The sequence below is a fragment of the Bison bison genome, unplaced genomic scaffold (genome assembly GCF_000754665.1).
Source record: "Bison bison bison isolate TAMUID 2011002044 unplaced genomic scaffold, Bison_UMD1.0 scf7180017864506, whole genome shotgun sequence".
NCBI lineage: Eukaryota > Metazoa > Chordata > Mammalia > Artiodactyla > Bovidae > Bison > Bison bison.
In genome coordinates this window covers 715,825-724,907 of record NW_011495063.1, presented here as the reverse complement: position 1 = coordinate 724,907, position 9,083 = coordinate 715,825, and positions in this window count along the sequence as shown.

Sequence of the window (9,083 nt, the reverse complement as noted above, 5' to 3'; positions counted from 1 at the left end):
GCAAAATGCCAGGCTGCATGAAGCACAAGGTGGAATCAAGATTGCTGAGAGAAATACCAATAACCTCAGGTACGTAATCAACACCACCCTTATGACAGAAAGTGAAGAGGAACTAAAGAGCCTCTTGATGAAAGTGAAAAAGGTGAGTGAAAAAGCTGGCTTAAAACTCAACATTCTAAAAAATAAGACCATGGCTTTGGGTTCCATCACTTCTTGACAAATAGATGGGGAAACAATGGAAACAATGGCATGGGGTCCCAAGTCACTGCAGATGGTGACTGAAGCCATGAAATTAAAAGATGCTTGCTCCTTGGAAGAAAAGCTGTGACCAACCTAGACAGTATATCAAAAAGCAGAGACATTACTTTGCTGACAAAGGTCCATCTAGTCAAAGCTATGGTTTTTCCCATAGTCATGTGTGGATGTGAGAGTTGGAGCATAAAGAAAGCTGAACGCCAAAGAAGTTTTGCTTTTGAACTGTGATGTTGGAGAAGACTCTTGCGTCCCTTGGACTGCAGGCAATTCAAACCAGTCAATCATAAAAGAAATTAGTCCTGAATATTCATTGGAAGGACTGATGCTGAAGCTGAAACTCCAATACTTTGGCCACCTGATGTGAAGGACTGACTCATTAGAAAAGACCCTGATGCTGGGCAAAATTAAAGGCAGGAGGAGAAGGGGATGACAGAGGATGAGAGTTGGATGACATCAGTGACTCGATGGACATGAGTTTGAGCAAGCCCCGGGAGTTGGTGGTGGACAGGGAAGCTTGCAGTCCATAGGGTCACAAAGAGTTGGATATGACTGAGTGGCTGAACCAAAATGATAGTCAGAGGGATTTAAAGAAATGTCTTCATTGCAAATTGTAAACAGCTTAATGTAGAAACAGGTCCACCTGATGTCATTCCGTTCTATTTTTTAATATAAATTTATTTTAATTGGAGGCTAATTATTTTACAATACTGTATTGATTTTGCCATACATCAACATGAATCTGCCACGGGTGTACATGTGTTCCCCATCCTGAACCCCCCTCCCACCTCCCTCCCTGTACCATCCCTCTGGGTCATCCCAGTGCACCAGTCCCAAGCATCCTGTATCCTGCATCCAACCTGGACTGGCGTCATTTCATATTTGATATTTTGTTCTATTTTTTGTAACACTTTTCCTTTGATCTTGCTTTTCTTGTTCTCTTTGAAAATAACAAAAATCTGTTTCATCTGCCACCTGCTTCTGAGAACCTCTATCAGGCAAATGCATTTAGTACTCAAGAGAATACATGCAATCCTACCATTTATTGTCAAACATAGCATTAAGAGAGGGTGATTAGAGGAATAATACATATGTATCTCAGGATCCCAATAAGTATGATGGGCAGTTTGTCATCAAATTTGTATTTATTACTATCTACTTGACACAAAATATTTTGAAAAAGGCATATGGTTTTACTGTAAATTTCATCATCACATTAGGAAAATACTACACATAGTGTTAGGAAAAACATTTTAGCCATGTTTCACTTATCCACTGAAGTATTATCAAAGGTGTGTATTAATACAATAAACTATATCAACATTTCCTGAAATTACTTAAATGTTGTTTCACCAATGAGATAATAAATACATTTACCTAGATGTTTCTCCCTATAGTTTTCCCATTCATATATGTAGAGTATCATATGTAGTGGTAGGTCACAAAATTCTTAATTGGATTATCTTGTTTGGATAACAATAATAAATTTATTTATTAATAAATAAAATGTTATAAATAATAATAGAATATAATAATTACAATAATAAGAAATCAGAAAGAACTTTGGGATTTAATTTCTTTTGGGGAGTGAAATGTGGCAGCCATGGATAAGTGCTGCTAATCCCTTTTTAGCAGAACCATTTGTGGGGCACATCATTGTCTGTAACTGATATTCCCTTGGATCCAACATAGTGTTTAGGTAGAGTCCATGTTTCCTCTAAGATGTTCTCAACCATTGACTTAGCATGGTGGGTCATAATGGAGCTGGCCATTATCTTTGTTACATAGATATCTTCTGATAGGCAGTCTTTGCTTAGGGACTTCTTATCATACTATTTGAGACTTTTTTTGAACCACACTGTAATCTGAGCTTTTTCTACCAAATTCTTCCTTCCCACTCTCCTTTCGTAGGTGTCACACTTTCATCCTGGTCTGAAAACTTTTTTGCTGACACCCACTCCTTCCCATTTTATCTTTCATAGACACTTACCACAGTATATGTCTTGGAAGTCTAATCATTTCTTAGCATCTGTTTCTTGGAGAACTCAAAATAACATTTAACACTAACTGATTTTAAAGCTTATTTTTAGGATATGGTAATCAAAACAGATTGGTTTTGTTATAAATATAGACAAATAAATCCATGGGACACACAGAATATTTAGAAACAAATCCTTACTTACATAGTTTATTGACTTTTAGCCAAGCAACTATGTTAACCTGGAGGTAAAGACAAATTAAGCAATTGATGCTGAAAAATGCTAATTAATCATGAGGAAAAGTAAACTTTGATTTCTACCTCACGTCATACACAAAGTTAATTTTAAATGGATCAAAACTATATACATAAAACTGTCATTTGAAGCTTCTAGAAGAAAACATAGAAAATATGTTAATGTAGGCACAAATTTCTTGCACATATTCTGGAAAACACTAAACCTAAAAGAAAAAAAAATGAGTTTCATTTAAATTAGAGCATCTATGTATCAAAAAATATTTAGAGGCAGGCTGCAGATTGGAAGAATATTTGCAATACATATATATGATAAAGGTATTATAACTAGGATATGTAACAATTTAATTAAAATTTGTCTCAGTGATAAAAAGACCATATCATATGTTCTCAAATGATTTGAAAGGCATATCCCAAAGGAACGTGCAAATGGCCAATAAGCCCATGGGAATGTGCTTAACTTGGTGCACCCCTTAGATATGGTAGATAGCTGTTCAACAGTCCCTTACCAGTGGTACTGTGCTCCCTCACACCATTGTCCAGACTTTTGCCCCTTGAGTGGCTCAAGCACTTGTCAGGTTTTCTTCAGGGTCTCCCTCCATGTTAGATCTTGCAACCTCTTGGTGGAGTCTCTATTTCGGAGGTCCAGGTACCAGCTGTGGGGCATCTTCAAACCCTCCATTAATCCAAGCACCAATCCTGTAGAGCTTCTCCTCTGAGATTCTAGAATTTGGTAATGCTTCTTACTCTTTCTTTTTGTTCCATCAGTCCTGAAAGTAGTATTTATTTTTTAATAGGATATTAGTCTTTATATTTTTCCCTGCTGCTTCTCATACTCTGTGTCTATATATCCAATTCTCTTTTAAAAAAATGTCCTCTGTAAGATGTGTGTAGTATGCTATATTTTTTGACTGGAATTTGAAATGGAACACATTTTATGTGTTGGACTGACTTGACCCTTCACAAAACATATCCAGTCTAACCTTGATGACAGTGATTAATCAGGAACAGTTATTTGGCTTTAGTCTTTTCTGCCAAAATTGTTTAAACAGGCTTTTCTCTTTGAAGTTATTGAGTTGGTAAGATTAAATCTAGGTATTCTGGTAGTCCTATTTTCACTGCATGGGAGGATTTAGCTGAGGGTGTAGTAGAACCAGGCAAACAGAACATGGGGGGAGAGACACACTTCCATGAGTGGTTGGCCCTGTCCAGCCAAGTAAAGGGCCATATATATTTGTGGCTTACCAGTTTCACACACTTTTGGGGAGTATGTTGGTTTATCTAGGCAAAATATAGTTGCAGGCATGACACATGGCTTGCAGTCTGAATGTGATATCCAAGTGCCCAGAACACACTGCTGGAAGTATGAGTTAGCAAATGCCTGGCCCGGTCTGTGATTCAGCAGGCTTATTTTGCAGGATGACTTTATATTCTGTAGATCAGCCTGTCTAAATTGATCATTTAAAAATATTAAAACCACAATTCATATAAAATTAAAATGTTTGAAGCTTTAAATGTAGTGTTTTAGAAATAATTATAACTATAGAATTTGATGTAAAAATTATTTCAATATATTAAGCATTTTAAAGATACCTTTAGGATATTTGGAAGTATTATGTCTGTAAATTGATGAATTTCTTGAAGATACAAGTAATGTCATATATGGCTTTATTGTCCTTCTGCATATGCTTCATGCATACTATTTTTTTTGGGAAAAAAAGTTTGTTTTATTCATGTGGAATCCCTAGATGAACAGAGCCTAAAATATATGCTAGATAGATGCCCTCAGAAGGGTAAGAACAGAGTGTGTCTGATGTGGTGGCATATACCATACTCTGGTCAGCGACAAGCATGGTCAGCCAAGTGAGGCATTCTCTGCTCTATCTCAACAGCTCAACCAAAGCGGTACTCTGCCACCTGGTCACCAGCCACGACAGTCACACACAAAGGGGACAGTGCCTATTGTGGTCAGGAGTTCCACACAGCTGCTGGAGGTGTTTGTTTCAGGTGCTCAGACTTGTGGTGCTCAGCTTACGGTGGTGGGAGGCTGGGCAGGGAATCCTGATGCTTGGGATTCCATCCCCAAGTAGGTGCTCCAGTCTCTGTCTCCCCATGTTGGATACTTCCATCTATCTCCAGCCAATTTGTCCTTTTCATGGCATGTAAACTAGATGCAGTGTGATTGCTCTAAGAATGCATAAGACTCCTGAAAATTAGATTTGTTATTTTTAAATATTGGCAATGAAAAAATAAAATTAGTTCTAAATTTGTTGAACATTAAATTTGTAAGTAAAAAGAAAATAACTCACATTATTTAAATATGATTTTGAGAGCAAAGTTTTCAATGGTGGCAAGAATGATTTAAACTCTGTCTCTTACACATAAAAGTTTCTCATTGATGGTTATAAAAGAAATTAAAAACTATTGATCAAGAATTGAAAATGGCTATTTCAACTACAAAGCCTGATACAAAAAAATTGCATTCTGAAAGCAAGTACAAATTTTTATTTAGAATTATGAATATATTTTATTTGGGTTTTTTATCTAATAAAAACCATACATTTCATTTAAGAGATGTTTTTGGTTTTTTGGTTAATTTACTTTACTATAGCATATAATGGGAGAAGGCAATGGCACCCCACTTCAGTACTCTTACCTGGAAAATCCCACGGACAGAGGAAGCTGGTGGGCTGCAGTCCATGGGGCCTCTAAGAGTCGGACACAACTAAGCGACTTCAATTTCACTTTTCACTTTCATGCATTGGAGAAGGAAATGGTAACCCACTCCAGTGTTCTTGCCTGGAGAATCCCAGAGACGGGGAGCCTGGTGGGCTGCCGTCTATGGGGTCGCACAGAGTCAGACACGACTGAAGTGACTTAGAAGCAGCAGAAGCATATAATGAATATACCAGCTTTTCTGATTTTACCATCAAATATGACCCTAAATAGTTTCTAAAACATTTATTTACAATTAATAAATAATCCAAAATTTATGTGATCAAAAGCCATTCATAAAATAGAATACTTTTTTTCAGTATTTTTAGCTGGTTTTGAGTAGGTGGTAGATCCAATAACCTAGCCCAACGATACCAGAAATGACAATTGTTAAATAGCTTATGTAGTCAACTTTGTTCTCAGATTAGGTGGTCAGGGGGTGTTCACTGTATACTTTAGGTGAATGTCTTCAGCTGTTATGTCTTCAAGTATTTTTCTCCCACTCCTCCTCCTTGTGGTCTGAAACTCCAGTTACAAGCATAGGAGGTTGCTTGATGTCTTAGGGCTCATTGATGCCGTGTTCATATTTTTGTTGTTCTTTTTTTCTCTCTGGATTTCATTTTGGGTAGTTTCTATTGCTCTTATTTAAGTTTACCCATCAGCTCATCATTTCTTCTGATGTGGTGTTAACTCCATTCAACACATTTATTTTTACACACATTTTTTATTTTGGAATTGCTTTAAATTTACAGAAAAATTGTTAATGTAGTAGAGAGTCTGGTTCCTCTTGCTATCTTACATCGGGCTTCCCTCATGGCTTAGCAGTGTGATACATTCATCAGTTAATGAACCAATAGTGATACATTATTATTAAAGTCCATACTTTACCTCAATTTTCTTAGTTTTTACCTAATGTTCTTTTTCCATCCTAAGATCCCATTCAGAATACTGCAGTGCATTGATTAATTATGTCTCCTTGGGTTCCTTTTGGCTGGTGCCTTTTCTCAGACCTCCCATGTTTTGGATGAGTTTGACAGTTTTGAAGAGTATTCGGTATTTTGTAGAATGGGCTTCCCTGGTGGCTCAGCAGTAAGAGAACCTGTCTGCAATGCAGGAGACAGGGGCAAGAGATGCAGGTTCCATCTCTAGGTCAGGAAGATCCCCTGGAGAAGGAAATGGCAACCCACTCCAGTATTCTTGCCTGGAAAGTCCCATGGACAGAGAAGCCTGGCAAGCTACAGTCTACGGGGGTCACTAAAAAGTCAGACAAGACTGAGCGACTAAACAACAAGAGCAACATTTTGTAGAATATCCCTCAATTGGGATTTCTAGTGTTTTTCTCATGATTATTTTGGGATTATGTATTTTTTTGGATTTGGCACATTTTTCCATTTCATACATTGTATTTTTCAGATCAAGGAAATCAGTTTTCCCCCCCCCATATCTTTATGTCTTTCCTTAACATGCAAAGTTTTCATTGAATGTATAACATATATTAATAACAGCTCTTTTTTCTTATCTATTAACTTTAAAATATGTGTTATTTTTAGCATGTTTCTAGAGATTGAGGTTTTTCCTCATTGGACTGAGTTTTCCTGTTTTTTGCATACTTGGTTTTAAGCTAGTTTTCAGTCGGATTTGCTGTTAAACATGAAGGTTGCCATATCTTTAAACTAAAATTATTTGGTTTTTTTTTTTTTTTTTTAAGGAGACAAGCTTGACTGTCACTCTTGGTGATAGAAATGCCAACAGTGACAATTGGCAGAGCTTATGGAGCACAAGATTAAATGGGAAGAAGTTAATGTCCCAGTTGATTCTGATTATTCTTTTTCTAGGGTTTCTTACTTTATGTCAACTTCATTGAATTTCCTCGGGTTTGGGACATGGATTCAATATAAGTCGGAATATCCTTTATGGAAACACCCAAGCAAAATCTTGTATAAGACTATTGACCCATCTGGTCTGTCTCTAAGGGTGGTATGGAAAGGTGTAGATGAGTCTACCCCATACTAATGTTACAGATTAGAGATGTATTGCTGAAACAGACTAGTCTTCCATAATAATTGCTAAGTGGTCTGCTGAACAATATATTGTTTAAAATTTTAAGCTCTATAAGTTTTTACACTAATTTTACTTATAAAGTTTTATAAAAACATTTCAAATTGTAATTTATGAGGCCTAATTTACATATAATAAAATATAAAAATATGAGATATACAGATTAATGACTTTTTACCTAAGTATAAACTTATTTAATTACCACCCAGAAAAAGATATGGAACATTTCCATGACCCCATAAATTTCCTGTATGTCACTTTCTAATCAATAGGGAACTCCCATGCAGTTGAGGTAACAAGTCTCATTTCTGTCACTTCAGAGTAATTTTTCCTGTGTTTAAAAAATCTTACATCCCTATCAAGCTACCAATGGTATTTTTCACAGAGCTAGAATAAATAATTTCACAATTTGCATGGAAATACAAAAAACCTCTAATAGCCAAAGCTATCTTGAGAAAGAAGAATGGAACTGGAGGAACCAACCTGCCTGACTTCAGGCTCTACTACAAAGCCACATTCATCAAGACAGTATGGTACTGGCACAAAGACAGAAATATAGATCAGTGGAACAAAATAGAAAGCCCAGAGATAAATCCATGCACCTATGGACACCTTATCTTTGACAAAGGAGGCAAGAATATACAATGGATTAAAGACAATCTCTTTAACAAGTGGTGCTGGGAAAACTGGTCAACCACTTGTAGAAGAATGAAACCAGAACACTTTCTAACACCATACACAAAAATAAACTCAAAATGGATTAAAGATCTAAATGTAAGACCAGAAACTATAAAACTTCTAGAGGAGAACATAGGCAAAACACTCTCCAACATAAATCACAGCAGGATCCTCTATGACCCACCTCCCAGAGTAATGGAAATAAAATAAAAAATAAACAAATGGGACCTAATTAAACTTAAAATCTTTTGCACAACGAAGGAAACTATAAGCAAGGTGAAAAGACAGCTTTCAGAATGGGAGAAAATAATAGCAAAGGAAGCAACTGACAAAGAATTAATCTCAAAAATATACAAACAACTCCTGCAGCTCAATTCCAGAAAAATAAATGACCCAATCAAAAAATGGGCCAAAGAACTAAACAGACATTTCTCCAAAGAAGACACACAGATGGCTAACAAACACATAAAAAGATGCTCAATATCACTCATTATCAGAGAAATGCAAATCAAAACCACTATGAGGTACCATTTCACGCCAGTCAGAATGGCTGCTATCCAAAAGTCTACAAACAGTAAATGCTGGAGAGGGTGTAGAGAAAAGGGAACCCTCTTACACTGTTGGTGGGAATGCAAACTAGTACAGCCACTATGGAGAACAGTGGGGCAGCGGCTGCTGCTGCTGCAGCTAAGTCGATCCAGTCGTGCCCGACTCCATGCGACCACCATAGACAACAGCCCACCAGACTCCCCCGTCCCTGGGATTCTCCAGGCAAGAACACTGGAGTGGGTTGCCATTTCCTTCTTCAATGCATGAAAGTGAAAGTGAAGTCGCTCAGTCGTGTCTGACTCCTAGCGACCCCATGGACTACAGCCCACCAGGCCGCTCAGTCCATGGGATTTTCCAGGCAAGAGTACTGGAGTGGGGTGCCATTGCCTTCTCCGAGAACAGTGTGGAGATTCCTTAAAAAACTGGAAATAGAACTGCCACACGATCCAGCAATCCCACTGCTGGGCATACAGATCGAGGAAACCAGAATTGAAAGAGACATGTGTACCCCAGTGTTCATCGCAGCACTGTTTATAATAGCCAGGACATGGAAGAAATCTAGATGTCCATCAGCAGACGAATGGATAAGAAAGCTATG